Here is a 27,826-nt window from a genome sequence, read left to right on the forward strand (position 1 = left end):
TGATACATCAACCACCTGCCCAGCCTCATTTCCGAAGAGCAGGTTGATTTTCTCAGAGGGTAGTGAATGTCTGGAATTCTCTAACCCAGAGAGTTGTGGAGGCCAGATCTTTGAAAGTATTTAAAGAGGAGGTAGACCGATTTTTTAAATATCAGGGAGTTGAGGGCTATGAGGAGATGGCGCGAAAGAAGGAGTTAAGGTCTGGGGCAGATCAACCATGATCTTATTGAATGGCGGGGCAGGCTTGAGGGGACGAATGGCCTACTCTTGCTCCTATTTCTTCTGTTCTTATGTGGAAGCCATGATAAAAGAAGCACAAGGTGAAGTGCAGAAAGGTGTCAAAGTAGGAGGTCAATTGGTGAAAATAGTGAGATTTGCAGACAACCAGACCCTAGTGGCTCGCAGAGCAGAAGAGCTATAGCTACTAATGGATAGAACGAATGAAGTGGTGAAAGGTTACAGAGGGAAAATTAATGTAAAGATTACAAAAGTATGAAGATTGGAAGAAATAATGGTGGGAAAGGTGACGTCAAGATAAATGGTCAATAGGCGGAACAGTATCCTAATTTATGTAGCTGGGAAGCATCTTAACAGAAGATGGTTACAGACATAAAGAAATAAGAAATAGAATAGAAATGCCAAAGAATGCATAAAAAATGTTCTGTATAGCGATGAGTAGAGATCTTAAGAAAAGAATTGAAGTATCTTGTTGGGGCTGAAATGTGGGCCTTGAGAAAAACGGACATCTAAAGACTAGAATGTTGTGAGATGTGGTTCTGGAGAAAGATGAAGCAGGTCTCTTGAAGAAAACACAAGATAAATGAAGAAGTTCTCAGGATGATGCAGGATGACAGAACGTTAGTGAATACCATCAAGAAAAGGCAACATAGTTGGATTGGCCATATTCTAAGGCATAAGAACTTTCTGAAGGAGGTGACTGAAAGAATATTACAGGGATGTGGACTAGGTGGGAGAAAAAGAATGATGATATTAGACAACTTGAATTGAAAATAGGGGGCTCCTATGAGCAACGGAAGAGGAAGACTGCAAGGTGTGGAAAAATTACCATAGGACCTCCCCTTAGGCATATCACTATAACAGAAGACTTTTTGATTCCTTTTTATGTTAGCTGCCAGTCTCTTCTCATACTCTCTGTTTGCTTCTCTTATTTCTTGTTTCACTTCCTCTCTGAACCTTTTATATTCAGCCTGGCTCTTACTTGCATTATCCACCTGACATGTCATATGCATCCTTTTTCAGCTTCAGCTTACTCTTTTTCTCTTTTCATCATCCAGGGTACTCTGGATTTGTATGCCCTACCTTTCCCCCTTACAGAAATTTACCTTGACTGTACCCGAACTATTGCCTCTTTAAAGGCAATCTATTGTTCAGTTCAGTTTTGCCTGCCAATCTTTGATTCCAGAATACCTGGGCCAGATCAGTTCTCATTCCTTTGAAGTTGGTCATTCCCCCAAATTAATTATTTTTACTCTGGCTTGTTCCTTGTTCTTTTCTATCACTAACCTAAACCTGATGATGCTCTGGTCACTGTCCCATAAATTTCCCCCCTCTAACACTTGATCCACTTGAACCATCTCATTCCCCAGAACCAGATCCAGCAAAACCTCATTCCTCATTGGACTGGAAACATACTGATGTAGAAAATTCTCCTAAACACATTCTAGAAACTTTTGCCCCTCCTTGCCCTTTACACTATAACTATCCCAGTCTATATTAGGATAATTAAAGTCTCCCACTATAACTACGCTATGATTCTTGCACATCTCTAATTTGCTTGCAGATTTGTTCCGCTATATCTTTCCCATTAGTTGGTGGCCTAATGTAATGGTTCCTCAGTTGTTTCTTAGCGATAATGAAATAGATTCTGTCCTTGATCCCTCTAGGACATTCTCTCTCTACAGCACTTTAATGGTCTCTTTAATCAATACTGCTACCCCTCCTTTTTTCTCCTTTCTTTCCTTCCCTATCTTTCCTGAACACTTTGTATCCAAGAATACTTAATACGCAGTCCTGCCCTTTATTGAACCACATCTGCATTATCGCGACAACATCATAGTCCCATAGTCCCTGCAGCTCACCAACCTTACTTACCACACTCTGCACATTCACATACATGCAAAGTAAACATAATTTAGACCTTATTACATTCATTCTTCCTCTGGCCCTCACCTAATAACTTATTATTTCCTAGTCTAATGCTATCTTTCTCTCCCAATTCTCTGCAAAAATTGGTTTTTCCTCTCTAATATTACCTCCTAGTTCTCACATTACTGCCAAGTTAGTTTAAACCCTCCCCAATAGCACTGGAATATCGCCCGCAAGGACATTGATCCTGGCTGTGTTCAGGTGCAAACTGTTTGGCCTGTACAAGTCCCATCTCCCCCAGAATCAGTCGCAATGTTCCAGGAATCTACAGCCCTCCCTCCTTCACCATCTCTCCAGCCATGCATGCACTTGCTCTATCCTCCTATTTCTATATCACTTGTGCGTGCTACGAGGAGTAATTCAGAGATTAGTACTTTTGAGGTCCTGCTTGCTAGTTTCTTTCCTATCTCCATAAACTCTGCCTGTAGGTACTTATCTCTCTTTTTGCCTATGTACCAAAATGGACCATGATTGCTGGCCCCTCGAGTCTGCTCCGCCATTCAAAAAGATCGCGGCTGATCTGATTGCGGCCTCAACTCTATTTTCCTGCCAGCCTCCTATCACCCTTGACTCCCTTACAGATCAAAAATTTGTGTACCTCAACCGTGAATATATTCAATAACCCAGCTTCCACCAGTGCTCTCTGGGGTACAGAATTTCAAAGATTAATGCACCTCTGAGAGAAGAAATTCCTCTTCATCTTAGTCTTAAGTGGGAGACCCGTTATTCTGAAACTGTGCCCCCCAGTTCTAGATTCCCACACGAGGGGAGATATCCATTCAGCATCTACCTTATCATGCCCCTTCAGAATCTTATATGTTTCAGTAAGATCACCTCTCATTTTTTAAATTTCCAAAATATACTTTATTAATAAAAATCTGTAAAAAATACATTACAAAACAGTTCCAAAAAGCACCAAGTCAAAACAATACAAAGAGTGCAAAGGAGATCAGTTTCCTACAATACAGGAGTGAGTTGCCTCACAACCCTTCCATTTCATTTTACATGCCATGTACATTTTACAGCAAATATGTTCTGGCTACAGTTCGAGGGGTTTTCCATGGATCCAGCCCCTCCATTCACCTTGGTGGGGGGGACCTTACATTGGTCTTTCCCCATTGAACCTTTGCCGCGGCTGCCCCTAGCTTTAGTGTGTCCCTCAGCACGTAGTCCTGGACATTGGAATGTTCCAGTCTGCAACACCTCTCAAATGATTTGGAGGAAAGTATAGGTGGTCTGATTAGCAAGTTTGCAGACGACACAGATTGGTGGAGTAGCAGATAGTGAAGGGGACTGTCAGAGAATACAGCAGAATTTAAATAGATTGGAGAGTTGGGCAGAGAAATGGCAGATGGAGTTCAATCAGGGCAAATGCGAGGTGATGCATTTTGGAAGATCCAATTCAAGAGTGAATTATACAGTAAATGGAAAAGTCCTGGGGAAAATTGATGTACAGAGAGATTTGGGTGTTCAGGTCCATTGTTCCCTGAAGGTGGCAACGCAGGTCAATAGAGTGGTCAAGAAGGCATACGGCATGCTTTCCTTCATCGGACGGGGTATTGAGTACAAGAGTTGGCAGGTCATGTTACAGTTGTATAAGGCTTTCGTTCGGCCACATTTGGAATACTGTGTGCAGTTCTGGTCGCCACATTACCAAAAGGATGTAGATGCTTTGGAGAGGGTGCAGAGGAGGTTCACCAGGATGTTGCCTGGTATGGAGGGCGCTAGCTATGAAGAGAGGTTGAGCAGATTAGGATTATTTTCATTAGAAAGACGGAGGTTGAGGGGGGACCTGATTGAGGTGTACAAAATCATGAAAGGAATAGACAGGGTGGATAGCAAGAAGCTTTTTCCCCCAGAGTGGGGGATTCAATTACTAGGGGTCACGAGTTCAAAGTGAGAGGGGAAAAGTTTAGGGGGGATATGCGTGGAAAGTTCTTTACGCAGAGGGTGGTGGGTGCCTGGAACGCGTTGCCAGAGGAGGTGGTAGACGCGGGCACGATAGCGTCTTTTAAGATGTATCTAGACAGATACATGAATGCGCAGGAAGCAAAGAGATACAGACCCTTAGAAAATAGGCGAAATGTTTAGATGGAGGATCTGGATTGGCGCAGGCTTGGAGGGCCGAAGGGCCTGTTCCTGTGCTGTAATTTTCTTTGTTCTTTGTTCATGCTTCTAAACTCCAATGTGTATCGGCCCAATCTGTTCAACCTTTCCTCACAAGACACCCATTTATCCCAGGTATCAACCTAATGAAACATCTCTGAACTGCCTTCAATGCAAATAAGGAGAACAAAACTGTACGCAGTACTCTTGGTATGGTCTCACAAACACCCTGTACAGTTGCATTAAGTCCTCCCTACTTTTATACTCAATCCCCCTTGCAATAAAGGCCAACATTTAATTTGCCTTCCGAATTGTATCTGCATCCTAACGTTTTGTGACTCATGTATGAGAACACCAGATCCCTCTGTACCACATCATTCTCTCCAGTTAAATAATACTTTGCTTTTCAATTACTCCTACCAAAGGGGATAACCTGACATTTTACCATATTTTACTCTATCAACCAAACTTTTGCCCACTCAGTTAACCTATCTGTATCACTTTGTCGACACTCTGTGTTCTCCTTACAACTTGCTTTCCCATCTATCTTTGTTTCGTCAGCAAATTTGGCAACAATACACAGTTCCTTCATCCAAGTCATTAATATAGATGTTAAGTAGGGGAGGCCCTGGCATTGATTCCTGTGGCACCCCACTAGTTACAGTCTGCCAACCTGAGTCTGACCCATTTATCCTGACTCTGTTTCCTGTTAGTGAGCCAATACTCTACCGAGTAGACGTCATCCTCAAATTGAGGGAGATTCAAACTGACATACCTCTATCCATGCTAATATATTCTCCCAACACCACGAGCTCTTATCTTGTTAAGTAACCTTTCATGTAGCACCTTATTAAATGCCTTTAGGAAATCCAAAGACACAACATCTATTAGTTCCTCTTTATTCATCCTGCTTGTTACATCCTCAAGGAACTCTAATAAATTTGTCAAACATGATTTCCACTTCATAAACTATGTTAACTCTGTATGATTGTATTATGATTTTCTAAATGTCCTGCTACTATTTCCTTAATGATAGATTCCAGCATTTTCCCAATGACAGATGCTAGGCTCACTGGAAGGATGAAATTAGTACTAGGGAAGGTAGTGGCATCGTGGTAACGTCACTGGATTAGCAATTCAGCGGCTAATGCTCTGGGGACACGGGTTCAATTTTTTGTTATTCTTTCATGGGATGTGCATGTCGCTGGCAAGACCAGCATTTATTGCCAATTCCTAATTGCCCTGGACAACTGAGTGGCCTGCTCGGCCATTTCAGAGGGCAGTTTAGAGTCAACCACATTGCTGTGGGTCTGGAGTCACATGTAAGCCAGACCAGGTAAGAACAGCAGCTTTCCTTCCCGAAAGGACATGAAAGAAACGGATGGGTTTTTATGATAATTGACGATAGTTTCATGGCATCATGACTGAGACTAGATTTCAATTCCAGAATGTTTGTAATGAATTAATAGAACTTTTTAATTAGTTGAATTTAAATTCCACCCGTGTCCCCAGGGCATTGGTATGGGCCTCTGGATTACTAGTTCAGTGACACTGCCACAATGCCACGCTCTCCGCATCTATTTAAGACTGGTGCAATTTAAATTCAATTAATAAATCTGGAATTATTATTAAAAAAGCTAGTCTGAGCAATGGTGGCCATGAAACACTTCTCGTAAAAAAAAACAATTGGTTCACTAACGTCCTAGTGCAAGGAAATTTTCCATCCTTACTTGGTCTGGCCAACATGTGATTCCAGACCCACAGCAATGTGCTTGACTCTTAAATGCCCCAGCAAACCACTCAGTTGTACCAAACCGTGAGAGAAAAGTCTAAAAGGAATGAAACTGGAAGAACACCAAGGCATCAGAAACGACAACAGTACACTCAGCCCTGTGGACCCTGCATAGTCCTGCTTACTAACATCTGGAGGCATATGCCAAAATTGGGAGAGCTGTCCCACACACTAGTCAAGCAACAGCCTGACATAGTGATACTCAATGAATCATATCTTACAATGTTGCAGACACTACCATCGCCATTTCTGGGTCTATCCTGTCCCACCAGTGGTAGCGGCACAGTGGTAAACAGTTGTGAGAAAATTGCCCTGGGAGTCCTCAACACTGACTCCAGACCCCATGGAGTCTCACAGAGGGTAATGGTCAAGGGTTGTTTTTATGAGTGGAAGCCTGTGACCAATGGTATACCACAGGGATCGGTGCTGGGATCCTTGCAGTTTGTAGTGTACATTACTGAGTTAGATGTGAATACAGGAGGTAAGTTCGCAGATGACACGAAAATTGATGGTATCGTAAATACTGAGGAGGAAAGCCTTAGATTACAGGATATAGATGGGCTGGTGAGATGGGTGGAGCTGTGGCAAATGGAATTTAATCTGAGAAGTGTGAAGTGATGTATGGGAGGACTAACAAAGCAAGGGAATATACAATGGATGGTAGGACCCTAGGAAGTACAGAGATCAGAGGGGCCTTGGTGTACTTGTCCATAGATCACTGAAGGCAGCAGCACAGGTAGATAAGGCGATTAGGAAGGCATATGGAATACTTACCTTTATTAGCCGAGGCATAGAATATAAGAGTGGGGAGGTTATGATGGAGCTGTATAAAACGTTAGTTAGGCCACAGCTGGAGTACTGTGTACAGTTCTGGACACCACACTATTGGAAGATACGATTGCACTGGAGGGGTTGCAGAGGAGATTCATCAGGATATTGCCTGGGCTGGAGCATTTCAGCTATGAAGAGAAACTAAAAAGGCTAGGGTTGTTTTCCTCAGAGCAGAGAAGGCTGAGGGGAGATATGATTGAGGTATACAAAATTATGAGGGGCATTGATAGGTTATATAGGAAGAAACTTTTTCCCTTAGCGGAGGGGTCAATAACCAGGGGGCATAGATTTAAGGCAAGATGCAGGAGGTTTAGAGGAGATATGAGGTAATAGAAATTTCACCCAGAGGGTGGTTGGAATCTGAAATGCACTGCCTGAAGAGGTGGTAGAGGCAGGAACCCTCACAACATTTAAGAAGTATTTAGATGAGCACCTGAAATGCCTTAGCATACAAGGCTATGGGCCAAGTGTTGGAAAATGGGATTAGAATAGTTAGGTGTTTGATGGCCGGCACTGACACGATGGGCTGAAGGGTCTGTTTCTGTGCTGTATAACTCTATGACTCATAACATCAGGTCAAACATGGGCAAGGAAACCCCCTGCTGATTACCAACCACTATTCTCCCACCTCAGTTGAAGAACAGTACTTCACCATGTTGAACACCACTTTGAAGAAACACTGAGGGTGGCAAGGGCACAGAATGTATTCTGCATGGGGAACTTCAATGTCCATTACCAAGAGTGGCTCAGTAGCACCACTACTGACTGAGCTGGCCGGGTGCTAAAAGACATAGCTTCTAGACTGGATCTGCAACAGGTGGTGAGGAAGACAACAAGAGGGAAAAACCTACTTAACTTCATCCCCATCAATCTACCTGCCACAGAAGCATCTGTCCACGGCAGTATTGGTAGGAGTGACCAACACACAGTCCTTGTTGAGACAAGGTGTCACCCTGGTGAAGCTGCGACAGGACTACTTGCATGCCAAACAGCGGAAGCAGCATGCAATAGACAGGGCTAAGCGATCCCACAGCCAACGAATCAGATCCAAGCTCTGCAGTCCTGCCATATCCAGTCGTGAATAGTGGTGGACAAGTAAACAATTAACAGGAAGAGGAGGCTACAAAAATATTCCCATCCTCAACAATGGGGGAGCCCAGCACATCAGTGCAAAAGACAAGGCTGGAGCATTTGCATCCATCTTCATCCAGAAGTGCCGAGTGGATGATCCATCTTGACCTCCTCCTGAGGTAACCAGCATCACAGTTGCCAGTCTTCAGCCAATCTGATTTACTCCATGTGATATCAAGAAAAGGCTGAACGCACTGGATACTGCAAAAGCTATGGGCTGCGACAACATTCCAGCAATGGTACTGAAGACTTGTGCTCCAGTAGCCACTCCCATAGCCAAACTCTTCCAGTACAGCTACAACACTGGCATCGACCCAGCAATGTGGAAAATAGCCCAGGTATGTCCTGTACACAAAAAGCAGGACAAATCCAGCCCAGCCAATTGCTGCCCAATCCGTCTACTGTCGATCATCAGCAAAGTGATGGAAGGGGTTGTCTGCAGTGCTCTCACGCGGCACATGCTCAGCAATAACCTGCTCACTGATGCTCAGTTTGGGTTCCACCAGGGCCATTCAGCTCTTGACCTCATTACAGTCTTTGTCCAAACATGGACAAAAGAGCTGAAATCTAGAGTGAGGTGAGAGTGACTGCCCTTGACATCAAGGTAGCATTTGACCGAGTATGGCATCAATAAGCCTCAGCAAAACTGTAGTCAATGGGAATCGGGGGAAAGCTCTCCACTGGTTGGAGTCATACCTAGCACAAGGAAGATGGTTATGGTTGTTGCAGTTCAATCATCTCAGTCCCAGGACATCACTGCAGGAGTTCCTCAGGATAGTGTCCTAGATACAACCATCTTCAGCTGCTTCATCAATGAGCTTCCCTCCATTATAATGTCAGAAGTGGGGATGTTCGCTGATGATGGTACACTGCTCAGCACCATTCGCGACTCCTTAGATAATGAAGCAGCCTGTGTTCTGATGCAGCAAGACCTGGACAACATCTAGGCTTGGGCTGATAAGTGACAAGTAACATTCGTGCCACACAAGTGCCAGGCAATGACCATTTCAATCAAGAGAGAATCTAACAATCTCGCCTTGATGTTCAATGACATTACCAACACTGATTCCCCCACTATCAACATCCTGGGAGTTACCATTGAGCAGAAACTGAACTAGACCAGCCACACAAATACTGTGGCTACAAGAGAAAGTCAGAGGCTGGGGATTCTGTGGCGAGTAAATTACTTCCTGACTCCCCAAGGCTTGTCCACCATCTGCAAGGCACAAATCAGAAGTGTGATGGGATACTCTCCACTTGCCAGGATGGGTGCAGCTCCAACAACACTCAAGAATCCAGACACCATCCAGGACAAAGCAACCCGCTTCATTGCGATCCCATCCACCACCTTCAACATTCACACCCTCCACCACTGAAGCACAGTGGCAGCAGTGTGTACCATCTACATAATGCACTGCAGCAACTCACCAAGGCTCCTTTGACAGAACCTTCCAAACCCGCGACCTCTACCACCTAGAAGGACAAGTGCATCAGATGCATAAGAACACCTTCACCTGCAAGTTTCCCCTCCAAGCTGCACACCCATCCTGTCTTGGAACTATATCGCTGTTCTTCACTATCGCTGTGTCAAAATCCTGGAACTCCCTTCCTAACAACACTTTTGGTGTACCAACACCCCAAGGACTGAAGCGTTTCAAGAAGGCAGCTCATCACCAGCTTCTCAAGGGCAATTAGGGATGGTCAATAAATGCTGGCATAGCCAGTGACGCCCACATCCCATAGTTACACAATCCTACACACTGTCACCCACAAGCACTGTCACGCTCATCAGATGCACTGTCCCGCTCACACACAAGCATTATCACACATACACAGGGCTGAATTTTCTGGACCCCTTGAGATGGCTTCGGAGGCGGGAGGGGGCCCAAAGAATTGTGACAGGAGGCAAGGGGCAGAGGGCCCATTGCCACCCTGGTGCAATGTGATTTTGATGGGAGCGGGATAGGCTGATGACGGCCTTCCTGCCCAGTGGGCAATTGACACCATTTAGTGGTCATTTAAGGGCCTGTTCCTTCCGCTGCTGGGATTTAACCTGCGATGAAGGGGGTGGGGGCCTCCACCACGCAGGGAGGTCGCCCAGTAAATTGAGGTGACCTCCCTGCAGACTTTGTGGGGGGTAGGGACCTCCTCTGTGGGCAATCTGTGGAGGGCCCCTGCAGACAAAGTCTACCCCTGTAAATCCTATCCTCTGCAATAAACACCGCCCTTCCCCCACCCTGTCTCTGGGGCGGCTAGTCTTGTCCAGGTAACTCTGCCTCACCTACTCTGGATCCCGGCTGCAGTGCCTGGCCTGGGTCCAAAGCTTCTTGCAGTACTGGCAGCAGCCACTGCACCTGGTGGCATTGACGATACTACTGAGCTGCTAGTCCTCTGACTGGCCAGCAGCTCTGACAGGCCGGATCTCCATCTTTAAAGGGACGGGTTTCCAGTGCTGGGCTGTTAATTGGCCCGGCACCGTAGAATCGCTCTGGGGTCTCTCTAATCGGCCGAAGTGGGATTCCCCCACCTTTGCGGCCCACTGCCAGGAGCCCTGTCATGGGCATAAATTCCAGCCCATAGTCATGCAAACGCACACACACATTCGAGAAAACACACAAAAACTCTGTCGCAAATCTACAAAGTCACAAACATACACTCACACTCAACTGCACATAATAGTCAGTCGCACACACTTAGGAGAGGCAGTGGTGTAGTAGTTGTGTCACTAGACTAGTAACTCAGAGCCCCAGGCTAATGCTCTGGGGACCTGGGTTCAAATCCCACCATGGCGGATGGTGAAATTTGATTTCAATTAATAAATCTGGAATTAAAAAGCTTGTCCAGTGGTGATCATGAAACCATTGTCGATTGTTCTAAAATCCATCTGGTTCATTAATGCCCTTTCGGGAAGGAAATCTGCTGTCCTTACCTGGTCTGGCCTACATGTGACTCCAGACCCACAGCAATGTGGTTGACTCTTAAACGGCCTCACAAGCCACTCAATTGCATCAAACTGCTACAAAGTCTAAGAGAAGGAACCTGCATCCCAAGGACTGCATTGGTTCAAGAAGGCAGCTCAGTAGCTCATCACCAGCTCAAGGGCAATTAGGGATGTGCAATAAATGTTGACCTAGCCAGCGAGGCCACATCCCCCAAATGAATAATAACAAAAACACTGTCTCACACACATGCACTGTCACACAGAAATGCTTTTGAACAGTTACGTACTCACACATAGTCGCAAATCACACATATTCAATCATGCACGCACACATCAGACAGACTGGCGCACACACAGACACATCAACAGACTGTCGAACAACACACAATGTTACACTTACTGTCATACACATCATACACGTACATTGCACACTGTCATACAAGCACTCAGTTGCAAACATACACACATTGTCATGCGCACACACAGATTGTCATACACATACACACTCACAGAGAAACTGTCTCGCACACTCAGTAGCATGGGAACATAGGAGCAGGAGTGGGCCATTCAGCCCATCAAGCATGATCCACCATTCAATATGATCATGGCTGATCATCCACTTAAATGCCTTTTTCCCACACTATCCCCATATCAATTTATGTCATTGGTATTTAGAAATCTGTCAATCTCTGCTTTAAACATATTCAATGACTGAGCTTCCTCAGGCCTCTAGGGTAAAGAATTCCAAAGATTCACAACATCTGAGTAAAGAAATTTCTCCTCATCTTGGTTGTAAGTGGCTTCCTCCTTATTTTGAAATTGTGTTCCCTGGTTCCAGACTCCACAACCAGGGGACATCTTACCTGCATCTACCCTGTCTATCCCTTTAAGTATTTTGTAGGTTTCAATGAGATCACCTCTCATTCTTCGAAACTCTAGAGAACACAGGCCCAGTTTCCACAACCTCTCTTCATAGGATAGTCCCGCCATCCCGGAAACAAGTCCAGTGAACCTTTGTTGCACTCCCTCTATGGCAATAATATTCTTCCTAAGGTATGGGGATAAAAATTGCACACGGTACTCCAGGTGTGGTCTAACCAAGGTTCTATACAATTGAAGCAGTACTTCACTACTCTTGTACTCAAATCCTCTTGCGATAAAGGCAAACATACCATTAGCCTTTCTGATTGCTTGTTGAACCTGCATGTTAGCTTTCAGTCACATATTGACGAGAACACCCAGGTTCCTTTGCACATCTACACTTTCTAATCTCCTACCATTTAAGAAATATTCTGCACATCTGTTCCTCCTACCAAAGTGGATAACCTCACATTTTTCCACATTATATTCCATCTGCCATGTTCTTGCCCACTCACTAAGTCCGTCCAAATCCACTTGTAGCTGCTTTGCATCCCCCTCACAACACACATTCCCACCTGCTGTATTCTAAAATCCTTCCAATCCTCAGGTTTACTACTATTTTTGGCAACTTTATAGCCTTTTCTTTTAATCTTATACAATCCTTTGTTAGCCACGGTTGACTGCCTTTTCCTTTGGGGTTTTTGTGCCTTGAAGGAATGGATAGTTGCTGTAAACTATGTAATTCTTTAAAGACTATCCATTGCCTATGTACTGTCATACCTTTTAATGTATTTTCTCAATCCACCGTAGCCAATTTGCCTCTCATACCTCCATAATTTCCTTTGTTCAAATTTAACATCCTGGCTTCAGATTGAACTACCTCACTTTCAAACATAATGTAAAATTCTATCATATTATGGTTACTCATCCCTAAAGGTTCTTTTACAACAAGATTATTAATTAACCCTTTCTCATTACATAATACTAGATCTAAAATAGCCTGTTCTCTAGTCAGTTCCTCAACATACTGCTCAAGAAGACCATCCCTAACACACCTGAAACTCAATCTCCACAGCATTAGTGCTCATTTGGTTTACCCAATCTATATGCAGATTGAAGTCAACCATGATTACTGTATTACCCATGCTACATGCTTCACGCTTCACTAATCTCCTGATTAATACCATGCCCCATGCAATCACTACTATTTGGTAGCCTATAAACAACTCCTATTAATGTTTGCTGCCTCTTGCTGTTTCTTAGCTCCACCCAAACAGATCCCACATTTTGTTCTTCCGATCTGAGATTCTCCCTTACTAATGTACTGATCCGATCCTTATTATCAGTGCAACACCACCTCCTTTTCCTTTTTTGCCTGTCCTTCCTAAATGTCAAATATCTTTGAATATTCAGTTCCCAGTCTTGGTCACTCTTTAGCCACGTTTCCGTAATGGCAATTAGATCATACCCATTTAACTCTATTTGTGCCTTTAAATCATCTACCTTGTTGCGAATGCTGCAAGCATTCAGGTAGAGCGCCCTTAACCTTGTCTTCTTGACATTATTCTGCATTCTAAGCCTAACTGATGCTTGACTTTGTTTCACCTGCCTTCCAATGTTGCTTGGTACTTTTCTACCTCCTGTTACCAGCTGTACATCCTTCAAATTTGAGCTACCTCTCAGGTTCCCAACAAGCTAGTTAAAATCCTCTCCAACAGCACTAGCAAATCTTTCTTTGAGAATATTAGTCCCGGTCCTGTTCAGGTGCAGCCCGTCTATCTTGTACAGGTTCCACCTGCCCCAGAACCGGTCCCAGTACCCCAGAGATCTGATACCCGCACTCACACACATTCACAGTGCACACATAAACACAGTCACACATCCACAGACTCACACACTATTGCACATACACTGTCTCACATATACTCACAGACACTGTCGCACACACACTGTCAAACACACAAACACACAGTTGGGCACACACAGCGTCATGCATACACACACAATGTCATGCACACGTTCGAGTTAGAGAGTCATTATGGTACAAAAGGAGGCCAGCCAGCCCATCAAATCCATTCCGGCTCTCTGGAGAGCAATCCATTCAGTTTCATTCCTCTACTCTATGACTGTATCCTTGAAGGTTATTTCCCTCAAGTGCCTGTCCAATTTCCTTTTGAAATCATGGATTATCTCCCTTCCACAGTTGTAGGCAGCATATTCTAGGTCATTATCACTCGCTGCGTAAAGATCTTCCTCACATCCCTCCTGTATCCCTTGTTCAAAATCTTAAATACGTGCCCCCTAGTCCTTGTACCAGCTTAGAGAAACATCTTTGCTTTGTCCACTTCATTTAAACCTGTCACAGACTTGTACACCTCTATCAGATCTCTCCTCAATTTTCTTTTCTCCAAGGTGAGTGAATACAACTTCTCTGACCTAACCTTGTAACTAAAATCCCTCATCCCTGGAACCATTCTGGTAAATCTCCTCTGCACCCTCTCAAGGACCCTCACAAGTGTGGTGATCAGAACTGGATGCAATACTCTAGTAATGGCCTAACCAGAGCTTTATAGAAGTTTAGCATAACTTCCCTGCTTTTGTACTCTATGCCTCTATTTATGAAGCCAATATCCAATATGCTTTACTAACCACCCTCTCAATGTGTCCTGCCACCTTCAAAGATCTATGCACAAGAACCTACAGGTCTCTCTGTTCCTGCACATTCTTTAGAAGTCTGTTATTAAGTATATTTTGCCTCTCCCTCTCCCTTCTATAAAAATGCATCAGCTCACAATTGTCAGTATTAAATTCCATCTACCACCTCTCTGCCCATTCTGCGAGCCTATCTCTGTACTGTTGCAGGCAGTTCATATCATCCTCACTGTTTGCCACTCCTCCAAGTTTGGTATCATCAGCAAATTTTGAAATTTTACTCTGTATTCCAAATCATTTATACATATCAAAAATCAGTGCTAGCACTAACCCTTTGGGGCACACCATTGTCTACCATCCTCCAGTCTGAAAAACAACCATTTACCACAATTCAGTTTTATATCCTTACGCCCCCATCTCAATGAATTTCATGCGCGGCATGATGTTGAGCTTTTCTTCCATCGCCTTTGCCTCTGGTCTCACTTCTTTGCCCAAGACTCCTCCCCTGACCTGCGGACACATTTACCCACCTCCAGCACATTCCCTCCTCCTGGACCCCTGCCTCTGGCCTCTTACCTGCTCTTGATCTTTTCATTGAGAACTGTCGGCGTGACATCTGTGTCTTAATTTCTCTGCTCCCCACACTCACTCCAACCTGTCTCCCTCTGAACTTGCTGAACTCAATTCTCTCAGGTCTAACTCTGACATTGTGATCAAAGCACTGACAAGGTTGGTGCTGCTGTTGTCTGGCGCACTGACCTCTCCCTTGCAGAGGCTGAGTGCCAACTCTCAGACACTTCTTCCAACCTTCCCCTGAACCAGGACCCCACCACCTAACATCAAGTCACTGTATCCAGGACTGTCATTGTCCTCATCTCCTCTGGAGATCTACCCTCTACAGCTTCCCACCTCATAGTCCCGCATCACCGGACAGCCCGCTTCTATCTCCGCAAATCCACAAACAGGACTGTCCTAGCAGACCCATCGTTTCAGCCTGTTCCTGCCCCACTGAATATATTTCCTCCTATTTGGATTCTATTTTTTCTCCCCTTGTCCAGTCTCTTCCCACCTACATCTGTGACTCCTCGGATGCCCTAAGCCTCCTCTCCACTATGGATGTCCTCCATCCCCTACCAAGATGCCTGAAGGCTCTCCATTTCTTTCTTGAACAGAGGCCCAACCAATCCCCATCCATCACCACCCTCCTCCACCTGGCTGAACTTGCTGTCACATTGAACAACTTCTTCAACTTCACTCACCTTCTTCCAAATAAAAGATGTTACTATGAGTACACATATGGGTCCTAGTTATGTCTTTTTGTGGGGTATGTCAACATTCCTTGTTCCAATCCTACACAGGCCCTTTTCTCCAAATCTTTGTCCAGTACATTGATGACTGTACTGGTGCTGTTTCCTGCTCTCGCCCCAAAGTGGAAAACTTGATCAACTTTGCTTCCAATTTCCACCCTTCTCTCACCTTCATTTGGTCCATCTCTGACACTTCCCTTCCCTTTCCTCTACTTCTCGGTCTCCATCTCTGGGGATAGGCTGTTCACTGGTTTTTATTACAAGCCTGCTGACTTCCACAGCTACCTCGACTGCACGTCCTCACACCCTGCCTCCTGTAAGGATTCCATTCTATTCTCCCAGTTTCTCCGTCTCCAACACATCTGTTCTGATGATGCAACCTTCCACAACAGTGCTTCTGATATATCTTGTTTTTTCCTCAACCGAGGATTCCCCTGCACTGTGGTTGAAAGGGCCCTCAACCGTGTCCGACACATCTCTCGCACTTCTGCCCTCACTCCTTCCCCTCCCTCTCACAACTGCGACACAGTTCCCCTTTATCTTCACTTTCCACCCCACTAGCCTCCATACCCAAAGGATCATCCTCCGCCATTGCCGCCACCTCCATAGAACATAGAACATAGAACATTACAGCGCAGTACAGGCCCTTCAGCCCTCGATGTTGCGCCGACCTGTGAAACCGTCTGACCTACACTATTCCATTTTCATCCATATGTCTATCCAATGACCACTTAAATGCCCTTAATGATGCCACCACCAAACACATCTTCCCCTCCCCTCCTGTGTCAGTGTTCTGAAGAGACTGTTCCCTCCATGACACCCGAGTCCACTCTTCCCTGACACCTCATCCCCTTCTCATGGTACCTTCCCATGCAATCACAGGAGGTGTAATACCAGCCCTTTTACCTCCTCTTTCCTTACCATCCAAGGCTCCAAACACTCCTTCCAGGTGAAGCAGCGATTTACTTGTACTTCTTTCAATTTAGCATACTGTATTCATTACTCACAATGCGGTTTCCTCTACATTGGGGAGACCAAATGCAGATTTGGTGACCATTTTGCAGAATACTTCTACTTGGTGCGCAAGCATGACTCCGAGCTTCCGGTTGCTTGCAATTTTAATTCACCGCCTTGCTCTCATGGCCACATTTCTGTTCTCAGCCTGCTGCAGTGTTCCAGTGAAGCTCAACACAAGCTCGACGAACAGCACCTCATCTTCCGATCAGGCACTCTCCAGCCTTCTGGACTCAATATTGAATTCAACAATTTCAGACCATGAGCCCCATTATTTTTATTTATTTATTAATTTGTTTATTTGTTTATTTCTTTATATATTTTCACTTTTTGTCATTATTTATTTTTTAACCATGTCCTAGTTTTAAACTTGTTTTTCATGTTTTTGCTTTCGGGCAGAGCTGTCATTCTTCTGCCACTAGCACTCTCTCTGGATTCATGTTTTGTCTTTTACGACAACTAGCTCTCCATTTGCATTCAGTTCCATGACATCTCTGTCATTTAATCTCTACCCACTCCATTCTATCACAGACCTTCCATCTTGTTCTTCTTATCCATTCCTTGCTTTCACTTGCTCAAAGACTGTTACATTTCTAACTTTTGCCGGTTCTGATGAAAGATCACAGACCTGAAACGTTGGCTGGGATTTTACAGAGCTCCCAACATTGGGTTCCGTTGTTGAGGTGGGGGGGGGGGTGTGGTTGGTTGGGGCCCAGAAGATCGTTCTGGCAGAAGCCCACCATGGAGCCCGATGCAGGGAGGACCAGGCCAGATCTTCCCGGTGGCGGCGAGATTCCGTGGCTGCCTTCCCCTGCTGCTGGGCAGCGAGAACCTGCTTTCCATATGTAAATTAATTAAATAAATAAATTTAAATAAACTTACCTGCAATCTTACAGTTGGGCTGCGATCTTCTGAGCACTCGCATGCCTTCACTGGGGAAAGCAGGAGCCACACTACTGGAGAGGGGGGGAACAGGTGTGGAGATTTAGTCTGGGGGAGGGTTGTGACAACAGTGCCAAATTTTCATCATTATTGTATGGGATGGTGGCAATGGGTGACCTGTGCACTTTGTTCTGTTTGCAGTGTGGTGGGGGGGTTGTGTGTGGAAATGTCATGTTTGTCAGTTAAGTATTTTGAGGTGGGGAAGGGCAAATGCTTAATTTTATTGGCGGATGGGAAAGGGGTGATAGATTTTTGATAGGAACAATGTCAGGGGGTTAACTTTAAAAATCTAAATTGGCCGGCAGGGCTGGCTGCCCTTCAAAAAAGGCACCCGCACCTGTGCACAGGCAGCTGACGTCATTGCCGGCGTCGGGAAACTGCCCCTTCCATGTGATTGGAAGTGCAGTCCAACACTCATATTTAAATTAGCCACTGCTTGCAACATCGCAGTGGCATAGCAGGTGCTTGTTTCTCTCTACCAGACCTGCTGAGTATTTCCGGCACTTTCTGTTCTCATTTCAGAGTTCCAGCATTTACAGTATTTTGCTCTTATTTACCACAACTTGCTGTTTTCTGTCCTTGAGTCAATTTCAAGGACACAGGAGACACTGACCCTCCTATTTCATGAGTCTTAAATTTGTTAATCAGCTGTTTATGTGGTACTTTGTCAAACTCTTTCTTAAAATCCATATATCTACATCACTGCGTTCCCTTCGTCAATTTTCTCTGATACTTCATCAAAAAATTTGAATACGTTAGTCAAATGTGATCTGCCTTTTTCAAATTAGTGCTGGCTCTCTTTAATCAACTCTCCTAATGCCTGTTAATTTTTTTCCTGATTATTGTTTCGAAAACTACTAATGTTAAACTGGCCTGTAGTTACAAGTAATGTCCTTACACCCTTTCTTGAACAAGGATGTCACATTTGACAATTTCCAATCTTCTGGCACCTCCCCTGTCGTTACGGAAGATTATGGCAACCCCTTCCACTATCTCCACCCCCAAATCCCTCAGCAACCTGAGATGTAAGCCATCTGGACCAGGCGACCTATCCACTCCAAGTATAGCCAACCTTTCCAATACATCCTGCCTATTGTTTTTCACCCAATCCATTATCGCTACCATCTCCGCTTCTACCGATATTTTGTCAGCGTCCTCTTCCTTAGCAAACAGCAATACAAAGCACTCATTACATATCCTAGCTTCCCCTATCACCTTCTTTGACCCTAATAGGACATTGTCACACATCAGGCATCCTGTTGCACATCAAGCACCTTGTACTCGTGGTGCACATTGCACACAGATAAGTAGGGCTCAAACCTAGAACCTACAATGCTAAGACTTTAGAATGCAATCCGTCAGGGCCAGGTAACCTTTCCACTTTTGAGTGCTGTCAATCTCTTTATGAGCTCCCCTTTAGCTATGTTTATCCTATTCAATTTCCCTACTACCTACACCTTTACTGTAACAAGGCCAGCAGCCTCTTCTGTAGTAAAGACATTTGCAAAGTACTCATTTAGTAGCTCAACCACACCCTCTTCCTCCACCAGACCTCCTTTTTGGTCCCTTATTGGCCCCACCTAAGTCTAGCCTGTTATGACTGACTGCTTTTGTCAAAGCCCCCAATCAAAATATATGATTCTGATTGTGGTGTGACCAATGCACTGTTAATTCAATCCTGTCGCTCCACAGATCGGCTAACATATCATTTAAAACTTTCCAAATTAAAGAAAGACCCAACCAAATTGTGCCATCTATTAACCCCCGAATGAGGCAAACCAAACCAGGTGTCTTTAAATCAGAGCTTCCAGAAGCTCAGCTTCAGCCGAGTGTTAGGCTTCAGCCTAACATTTTGGTGAGTTCAAGAACACAGAGGACCCCGAGGACCGAAGAGACACCAACATCTTCCCTGCCTCATTCATCTGTCATGAAAACCCTACATGTCAAATGGGAAATATTAATTTCATCAGTTGGAACCTTGTCTTAGACTTTTACTAGAGATTCTTACAACTAACTTTTTTAAAAAAAAGCTGGCAGCCAAGATGACCACTGAAATTGACATGTGACACCACCGGAGTAGACCAGAGACAACATGACTGACTCAACCTAGCCAGAACAATGGGGAGGTCTCTGATAGAAAGCAGAAAACAGTAACTGTAAGCCATCAGGGAGCAGCTCTCTCTCTCTCTCTCTCCAGTACAGATCCAGAGAAGACCCGGCTGCAACTGGTAAAGCCAAGTCTATGGACCACCACAACCAACAACTAGGGGACAAGGATCAAACCCAAGGATGTGATGTGATGTGATGATGCATAAGCTAAGTAAACAGGAAAGAAGTATGACATGCAACAGCTTGAACGTATTATCGATCCCAGATCATATGGGGGTGGGGGGGTCTCCCTGGCCAGGTGAGGAGCGGATCTCAGGCTCCCCTTTTGCCCCTTCTCTGGTTTGACCACAACAGGGTTTATCTTTTTTTAACACAGTGATTGAACTTACCACCTCAGTGAGCACTTGTTCCTGTTCCTCTAGCCCAAACCCATTTGCTGCCCTTGTCCTTCTAGATGGTAGAGGTTGTGGGTTTGGAAGGTGCTGTCTGAGGTGCATTGTGCAGTGCATCTTGTAGATGGTACACACTGCTGCCACAGTGCGTCGGTGGTGAAGGGAGTGAATGTTTGTGGATGGTGTGCCAATCAAGCGGGCTGCTTTGCCCTGGATGGTGTCAAGTTTCTTGAGTGTTGTTGGAGCTGCACCCTCCAGGCAAGGGGACAGTATTCCATCACACTCCTGACTTGTGCCTTGTTAGATTAGATTAGATTAGATTAGAATAGATTAGAATATTACAGCGCAGTACAGGCCCTTCGGCCCTCGATGTTGCGCCGACCTGTGAAACCATCTGACCTACACTATTCCATTTTCATCCATATGTCTATCCAATGACCACTTAAATGCCCTTAAAGTTGGCGAGTCTACTACTGTTGCAGGCAGGGTGTTCCACGCCCCTACTACTCTCTGAGTAAAGAAACTACCTCTCACATCTGTCCTATATCTATCACCCCTCAACTTAAAGCTATGTCCCCTCGTGTTTGCCATCACCATCCGAGGAAAAAGACTCTCACTATCCACCCTATCTAACCCTCTGATTATCTTATATGTCTCTATTAAGTCACCTCTCCTCCTCCTTCTCTCCAATGAAAACAACCTCAAGTCCCTCAGCCTTTCCTCTTAAGACCTTCCCTCCATACCAGGCAACATCCCAGTAAATCTCCTCTGCACCCTTTCCATAGCTTCCACATCCTTCCTATAATGCGGTGACCAAAACTGCACGCAATACTCCAGGTGCGGTCTCACCAGAGTTTTGTACAGCTGCAGCATGACATCGTGGCTCCGAAACTCGATCCCCCTACTAATAAAAGCTAACACACCATATGCCTTCTTAACAGCCCTATTAACCTGGGTAGCAACCTTCAGGAATTTATGCACCTGGACACCAAGATCTCTCTGTTCATCTACACTACCAAGAATCTTCCCATTAGCCCAATACTCTGCATTCCTGTTACTCCTTCCAAAGTGAATCACCTCGCACTTTTCCGCATTAAACTCCATTTGTCATCTCTCAGCCCAGCTCTGCAGCCTATCTATGTCCCTCTGTACCCTACAACATCCTTCGGCACTATCCACAACTCCACCGACCTACGTGTCATCCGCAAATTTACTAACCCACCCTTCTCCACCCTCTTCCAGGTCATTTATAAAAATGACAAACAGCAGTGGCCCCAAAACAGATCCTTGCGGTACACCACTAGTAACCAAACTCCAGGATGAACATTTGCCATCAACCACCACCCTCTGTCTTCTTTCAGCTAGCCAATTTCTGATCCAAAGCTCCAAATCACCTTCAACCCCATACTTCCGTATTTTCTGCAATAGCCTACCGTGGGGAACCTTATCAAACGCCTTACTGAAATCCATATACACCACATCCACTGCTTTACCCTCATCCACCTGTTTGGTCACCTTCTCAAAAAACTCAATAAGGTTTGTGAGGCACGACCTACCCGTCACAAAACCGTGCTGACTATCGCTAATGAACCTATTCTTTTCAAGATGATTATAAATCCTGTCTCTTATAACCTTTTCCAACATTTGTAGATGGTGGACAGGCTTTGGGGAGTCAGGAAGTGATTTACTCATTGCAGGATTCCTAGCCTCTGACCTGTTCCTGTAGCCACAGTATTTATATGGCTATTCTGGTTCAGTTTCTGGTCAATGGTAACTCCTAGGATGTTGATAGTAGGGGATTCAGCAATCGTAATGCCATTGAATGTCAAGGGGAGATGGTTAGATTCTCTCTTGTTGAAGATGGTCATTGCTTGGCACTTGTGTGGCACGAATGTTACTTGCCACTTATCAGCCCAAGCCTGGATATTGTCCAGGTTTTGATGTAGTTCTGCACGGACTGCTTCAGTATCTGAGGAGTCACGAATGGTGCTGAACATTGTGCAATCATCAGCGAACATCCCCACTTCTATCTTATGATTGAAGGAAGTTCATTGATGAAGCAGCTGAAGATAGTTGGGCCTAGGACACTACCCTGAGGAGCTCCTGCAGTGATGTTCTGGAGCTAAGATGATTGACCTCCAACAACCACAATCATCTTCCTTTGTGCTAGGTATGACTCCAACCAGCAGAGAGTTTTCCTCTGATTCCCATTGACTTTCAGTTTTGCTCGGGCTCCTTGATGCCATACTCAGTCAAATGCTGCCTTGATATCAAGGGCAGTAACTCTCACCTCACCGCTGGAGTTCAGCTCTTTTTCCATGTTTGAACCAAGGCTGTAATGAGGTCAGGGGCTGAGTGGCTCTGGCGGAACCCAAAACTGAGTGTCACTGAGCAGGTTATTGCCCCGTTGTTCAGGCAGGCAATCACTAAATGGTGTGCTTTGCACTGGCTATATGCTACAATTATAAGAATATAAGGAGCAGGAGAAGGTATCCCATCTAACTCCCCCCTCACACACACACTGTACCCCATCCAACGCCACCCCCCGCCCCCACACATACACACACTGCACCCCATCCAACTTCCCCACCAACACATGCATACTCTGTACTCCATCCAACTCCCACCCACCCCCACCCCCCAACACACACACTGTACCTCCTTCAACTCTGAGAGCTTTGTGGTTAGCAGGCTTCAAAAAAAATCGGAACTGGTGGAGTAGCAGATAGTGAAGGGGACTGTCAGAGAATACAGCAGAATATAGATAGATTGGAGAGTTGGGCAGAGAAATGGCAGATGGAGTTCAATCAGGGCAAATGCGAGGTGATGCATTTTGGAAGATCCAATTCAAGAGTGAACTATACAGTAAATGGAAAAGTCCTGGGGAAAATTGATGTACAGAGAGATTTGGGTGTTCAGGTCCACTGTTCCCTGAAGGTGGCAACGCAGGTAAATAGAGTGGTCAAGAAGGCATACGGCATGCTTTCCTTCATCGGACGGGGTATTGAGTACAAGAGTTAGCAGGTCATGTTACAGTTGTATAGGACTTTGGTTCGGCCACATTTGGAATACTGCGTACAGTTCTGGTCGCCACATTACCAAAAGGATGTGGATGCTTTGGAGAGGGTGCAGAGGAGGTTCACCAGGATGTTGCCTGGTATGGAGGGCGCTAGCTATGAAGAGAGGTTGAGTAGATTAGGATTATTTTCATTAGAAAGACGGAGGTTGAGGGGGGACCTGATTGAGGTGTACAAAATCATGAGAGGTATAGACAGGGTGGATAGCAAGAGGCTTTTTCCCAGAGTGGGGGATTCAATTACTCGAGGACACGAGTTCAAAGTGAAAGGGGAAAAGTTTAGGGGGGATATGCGTGGAAAGTTCTTTACGCAGAGGGTGGTGGGTGCCTGGAACGCGTTGCCAGCGGAGGTGGTAGATGCGGGCACGATGGCGTCTTTTAAGATGTATCTAGACAGATACATGAATGGGCAGGAAGAAAAGAGATACAGAACCTTAGAAAATAGGCGACATGTTTAGAGAGAGGATCTGGATCGGCGCAGGCTTGGAGGGCCGAAGGGCCTGTTCCTGTGCTGTAATTATCTTTGTTCTTTGTTCTTTGTCAAACTGACAGTTCTGATTGTCTTTTAAAACCAGTCTTTTTAGTTTAGTTTAGTTTAGAGATACAGCGCTGAAACAGGCCCTTCGGCACACTGAGTCTGTGCCGACCATCAATCACCCATTTATACTAATCCTACACTAATTCCATATTCCTACCACATCCCCACCTGTCCTTATATTTCCCTACCACCTACTAGGGGCAATCTGTAATGGCCAATTTATCTATCAACCTGCAAGTCTTTGGCATGTGGGAGGAAACCGGAGCACCCGGAGGAAACCTACGCAGACACAGGGAGAACTTGCAAACTCCACACAGACAGTACCCAGAATTGAACCCGGGTCACTGGAGCTGTGAGGCTGCGGTACTAACCACTGCACCACTGTGCCGCTTTGTAAGGTTGGAAGAAGTCAACGGTAGATTTCCGAAACTCCAATGTCGGAAATCCACAATTGGCAGAAATTTCGCATCCCTCATGTACCATCTACAAGATGCACTGCAGAAACCTGCCAAGAACAACAAGGGCAGCAGGCACGTGGGAACACCACCAACTGCAAGCTCCCCCCCAAGTCACATAATATCCTGACTTGGCATTATATGGCAGTTCCTTCACTGTTGCTAAGTGAAAACCCTGGAACTCCCTTACCAACAGCATTATGGGTGCACTGACACCACAAGGACTGCAGCGGCTCAAGAAAGTGGTTCACCACTTTCTCATGGCTATTAGAGATGGGCAATAACTGCTGGCCTGGTCAGCGATGTTCATATCCTTCTGGTTCGCATCCTTCCATCTGCAAAAGATGATGGATACGCAGCAAACAATCCACTTAGGTGGGATGCCTTCTCTTGGTTCACCTTTGCTGATGGCTGTGAAGGCCAATCCTTGAGAGGCAGGTTCTGGCACAAGTGCCGCATGTGAAGCTGCCAAGTGACACTGTGAGTTGTTTTTGACATTGGTGCTTGTTGCCAAGCTGCTGTCGCAACTGGTCATCGTGGAAGTGCACACCAGTCCACAGGATATGTCGCCATTTCCCTCTTTCACCAGCTAGTGACTCCCAGGTGTGATAGTCAACATTTACGGCCTTCATGTCATGCTTGCAAACATCTTTGAAGTAGCGCTTTGGATGTCCTAAGGGTCATCTTGGTGTTATCTCGTGTTTCACGAGTCGGCCAAAGGTGCTAGCTGCTTTCCCTATGCCTGTATCGAGCTCTCCATCAAGGGACAGATTGTCCAAGGAAGCAGAATTTGCGAACCATTTCCAGTGGAGTGTTATTTAGAGTGATATGGGGCAGAGATGCAACACCTTGTCTCATGACCATGGTTTTCTTGATGCTTATAATCAAGGAGAATAAGGTAGAGGCATGGGAAAGACAGTCCATGAGTCTTTGTAGCTGACTTCCGTGTGAGCGACTAGCGCAGTATCATTAGTACAGAGGAGTTCTCTGATCATGACGTGATGTGTTTTTGTTTTTGCTTTAAGCCTTGATAGATTGTAGCATTTGCTGTCTGACTTAGTACGCAAGTAGACTCCTTCCGTATTTGCAGGGAAGGCGAAGGTCAGGAGCATGGAGAAGAAGATGCCAAACACAGTGGAGGCTAGGACACAACTCTGTTTCACTCCATTCTTCACTACGAAACTGTTGGAAGTGGAGCTATCAAATTGTACAGTGCAGTGCATGTTGTCATGGAAGGAGCAGATGAAACTGAACAGCTTTGGTGGTCAGCTAATTTTTCCCAAAATCTTGCAGAGCCCTGCTCTGCTGATGATGTCGAATGCCTTAGTGAGAGATGAACGGTCATCAGTTCTGGTGAAAGGTCACATGGACCTGAAATATTAGCTTTGTTTTTCACTCCACAGATGCACCTTGACCTGCTGAGCATTTCCAGTATTTTCTGGTTATGTTTTAGCTTTCCTACAATTAAGTATTTTCATTTTTGAGTTTCCTTGTACTTTTTCAGGTCTACTCTAAACCTCAGGGTATTGTTTCCCAAATGCCCTCCAATGAAACATGCTCCACTTCACTGCCTCGAACTAGATCCAGCACTTTATTGGACTGGAAACTTACTGATCAAAAAGTTCTTATATACGGTTCAGGAATTCCTTCCCCACCTTTTATTTTCGCAGTCTACATTAGAGAGAATTGAAGTTCTCCATTGTCATTATTTTAAAATTCTTGCATCCTTCTGCAATTTAGAGTCATCGAGTCGTACAGCATAGAAACAGACCCTTTGGTCCACCGCGTCCATGCCGACCATAATGCCTATCTATACCATTCCCACCTGCTTGCATTAATTTAATATCCCTCTATGCCATTCTCATTCAAGTACCTGTCCAGATGCCTCTTAAATGTTGCTATGGTTCCTGCCTCCACCACCTCCTCAGGCAGCTCATTCCAGATACCCACTATTCTTTGTGTGAAAAATGTACCCCTTTGATCCCCTTTAAACCTCCTCCCTCTCACCTTAAATCTATGCCCTCTAATTTTGGTCACCCCTACCATGGGAAACAGACTCTGGCTATCTACCCTATATATGCCTCTCATAATTTTATATACCTCTATTATGTCCCCGCTCAGCCTCCTTCGCTCCAGAGAAAACAGACCCAGCCTATCCAATCTCTCTTTATAACTCAAGCCCTCCAAACCAGGCAACATCCTTGTGAATCTTTTCTGCACCCTCTCCAGCTTAATCACATCTTTCCTGCAGTGTGGCGACCAGAACTGCATACAGTACTCCAAATGCGGCCTAACCAATGTTATGTACAATTGTAACATGACGTCCCAACTCTTGTACTCAATGCCTCGGTCGACGAAGGCAAGCATGCCGTACGCCTTCTTCACCACCCTGTCTAACTGTGTTGCCACTTTCAGGGAACTATGTACTTGCACCCCAAGTCTCTCTGCTCAACAACACTCCCCAGGGCCCTGCCATTCACTGTATATGTCCTGCCCTGGCTTAACTCCCAAAATGCATCACTTCACACTTGTCTGCGTTATCTTCCATTTGCCAATCCCTTGCCCACTTTCCCAGTTGATCAATATCCTGTTGTAACCTTAGGCAACCTTCTTCACTGTCCATTAGACCACCAATTTTGGTGTCATCTGCAAACGTACTAATCATGCCCCTTACATTCACATCCAAGTCATTAATATATATGACAAACAACAGAGGTCCAACACCATTCCCTGCGGCACACTACTGTCACCGGCCTCCAATTGGAAAAACAACCCTCCACTACCACCCTCTGCCTCCTATCACCAAGCCAATTTTGTATCCAATTGGCTAGCTCACCCTGGATCCCATGTGTTCGAACCTTCTGGACCAGCCTACCATGCGGGACCTTGTCAAAGGCCTTGCTAAAGTCAATGTATACAAAGTCCACCGCCCTGCCCTCGTCAATCCTCTTGGTCACCTCCTCAAAAAATTCAATCAAATTCGTGAGACATGATTTCCCACGCACAAAGCCATGCTGACGATCCCTAACCAGACCATGCCTTTCCAAATGCATATAAATCCTGTCTCTCAGAATCCCTTCCAATAACTTTCCCACCACTGATGTAAGGCTCACCGGCCTGTATTTCCCTGGCTTATCCCTGCTGCCCTTCTTAAATAAAGGCACAACATTAGCTATCCTCCAGTCTTCCAGTACCTCACCTGTGGCTAACCATGATACAAAAATCTCTGCCAGGGCCCCAGAAATCTTCTCCCTTGCTTCCCATAGCATCCTAGGATACACCTGGTCAGGCCCTGGGGATTATCCACCTTAATGCGCTTCAAAACCTCCAACACCTCCTCCTTTGTAATGTTGATATGCTCCAGGATATCGGTGTTCCCTCCCTTGAACTCACTAGCTTCCATGACCTTCTCTACGGTAAATGCGGACGAGAAATATTCATTTAAGACCTCGCCCATTTCCCGTGGCTCCACACATAGATTGCCACACTGATCCTTAAGGGGACCTACTCTCT

The 27,826-nt window shown here is 45.3% G+C and overlaps 1 protein-coding gene across 1 annotated transcript in view; it reads right to left on the bottom strand.

The window, feature by feature from the left end:
* Window positions 1-27,826, bottom strand: part of LOC137367179 (dynein axonemal heavy chain 8-like) — a 2,062,041-nt gene that overhangs the window by 1,147,064 nt on the left and 887,151 nt on the right. The gene's annotated exons all lie outside the window — the stretch shown is intronic.

This window comes from Heterodontus francisci, chromosome 3 (genome assembly GCF_036365525.1).
Source record: "Heterodontus francisci isolate sHetFra1 chromosome 3, sHetFra1.hap1, whole genome shotgun sequence".
In the NCBI taxonomy this organism is placed as follows: Eukaryota; Metazoa; Chordata; class Chondrichthyes; order Heterodontiformes; family Heterodontidae; genus Heterodontus; species Heterodontus francisci.